Source organism: Suricata suricatta, chromosome 14 (assembly GCF_006229205.1).
Source record: "Suricata suricatta isolate VVHF042 chromosome 14, meerkat_22Aug2017_6uvM2_HiC, whole genome shotgun sequence".
NCBI classification, from domain to species: domain Eukaryota; kingdom Metazoa; phylum Chordata; class Mammalia; order Carnivora; family Herpestidae; genus Suricata; species Suricata suricatta.
The window spans coordinates 4,836,635-4,838,993 of NC_043713.1; the positions used below are offsets into that span (position 1 = coordinate 4,836,635).

General features: G+C 41.2%; 1 non-coding gene across 1 annotated transcript; it reads left to right on the forward strand.

The window, feature by feature from the left end:
- The first annotated feature begins 1,911 nt into the window (after nucleotides 1-1,911).
- TRNAA-UGC lies at nucleotides 1,912-1,983 on the forward strand. Its single transcript has one exon. It is a non-coding gene; the product is annotated as a tRNA-Ala (tRNA).
- Nucleotides 1,984-2,359: the final 376 nt, after the last annotated feature.

Consider the following 2,359-nt stretch of genomic DNA (forward strand, 5'->3'; position numbering starts at 1 on the left):
AATTAAATACCTAGAATTATAGAAAACAATATTAGGATAAAGGTTTTCAATGCTATCATTACAGTGGAAACAGAACTAAAGGGAAAGGTGGGTTTTTTCTCTTGGTAATTCCATATTATTTTGGAACTTGCCTCCTATTAGTTTCACTGATATAGATAGGTATATCCTATATCATTGGATGGCCTCATAAATATGTTTATTGTTCTTAGCATCTGATCTTCTCTTGGCCAAGAATGTTCATATTTGCTAAGACAGAGCAAGGGTGTCCTTTAAAGTTTGCATCTTAGCGAAGAGAACAGTGTCAGAGCCAGAAACTGCTGTTAGTGATAACCCGGAAATTAGATTTTCTGTAAGGCTCCAATGAGCTCATCAAATATTTAGAGAGCCCTATGCTAATAATCCTATCAGGGGCTTTGCAGCATTCAGCATTATGGGTTGTGGTAATCAAGTAGATGAATCCAACAAACCGCTCTTTCATTTACTTTTGGTGTTTCTTTCGGTGCTTTCATTGTGGAAATGTTACTTATCAAACAGCTATTTCATCTTTATCATCACAGCCAGGGATGGTGCTGGTCCTTCTCCACGTTGTGGACTTCTGTCTCCCAGATCACACTGCTTCGAGAGCAAGGCTGTTTCTTCCGGCCATGCTGATGGACCATTAGGTCCAGAAGGCCATTTCCAGTCCTGAGGGAAGGATTGCTATGGTGACAAGTAAACTCCTTCCTTTTTTTCTTCTCTGTAACAAGACCCCCCTATTCTGACCTTCGCCCCAGGAAGGTCAATGGAAGTGGTTCAGAACTTACCACTGTGAAATACGGCACTCCGGCACAAGGATTATGTTGAGAAAAAGGCAACGGAGGAAAAGCAGAGGAAGGATAAACTCTCTTACCTCCCTGTTTGCCTGGAACCTGACCCTAAACTACCGTAGGGATGCCCCCAGCTCCCACAGTACCAGGAAGGGAATCCTAACCCTGTCACTGGGTACAGCACTGCCCTGAGAAGAGTCTACACCCCACTTTTAAAAAATAATTCATTTATTTATTTCATGTGTCTCACACACACACACACACACACACACACACACACAGAGCAAGCCAGAGCTCAAGTGCGGAAGGTTCAGAGAGAAAGAATCCCAAGCAGGCTCCACACAGTGCACAGCTTGATGCGGGGCTTAAACGCAGATGCTTAGTCAGATGCTTAGCTGACCGAGCCACCCAGATGCCCCACTCTCAAACCTTTCTAGAAAGCCTATATCTTCCATTGGTTTCCCCCACATTTTCTTTCCCCAATTTGTACCTATAAAACTAATCTCCTCCTCCTTTGTCCTGTCACTTCTCTACCAATTGATTCTTCTTTAGTTCTTACCACCCCTTTGGGTTACTTACTCATCACGAGCTTTCTTCCTGCTGTGTGGGAGGGTGCAGAGAAGGAGGTGGGAGGGTGTGTGGGAGAGAATTAATCAACTCTGTTTTTCTCTTGTTAGTCCACCTTTTGTTGATCTAATTTTCAAGTCTTCAGACATAGACCCTACAGAAGAGTAGAGGGGAAAGTTATTTTCCCTTCCCCTATAAAAGGACCAGGAACTTTGTGGAATAGAATTAAAATATTTTCTTGGATCTATGACTATGAGACTACAGAAATAAGGTGAATTTTGAAGGAAGGTGGTGCTTCCTCATGTCTGTAAATAAGGCTTGGGAAGCTAACACGATGCTGAGCTACAAAGCATCAGGTGTATTCTACATTAATGGTGCAAAAACGTCCCATGAAGAATGCTTAGGAACGTTCTGTGACTGGAATTTCAGGCTATAGAAATCCAATGCTATTTCATCCCCTAGATAGAGATCAGCTGCCCAGCTTTCTAAAAGCAATAACTCTACATATTCATTTCTACCTCAAGTTATTTTCAGAGCTGGGGATGTAGCTCAGTGGTAGAGCATATGCTTTGCATGCATAAGGCCCCGGGTTCAATCCCTGGCATCTCCATGGGTTTTTTTCCCTCAACCGTACAAACTTGTTTTTTAGACTGTCATTATACCGTGGCATCTTCACACTGGAACATGTCATTGGCACTACACGTCAGTATAAACTACAAGTGACATTTTACTGTAGTAAATAAACTATATACAAACTTGTACAAACTTCAGTATTAACAGCATCTTTTTATTAATCCAAAATAAAAATCTAGCCTTTCCAACAAATCCTTCCTTCCTTACCTGATTCATTTATATTACTGATAGCATCCTCTCTTTTAATAAAACCATCTCATAAGGCACGGCCCACTTAAAGAATAAACACACAATAAATATACTGATGGCATTCCTCATTTTCAAAGTTTTTTCACATGTAATATCCCTTTAGT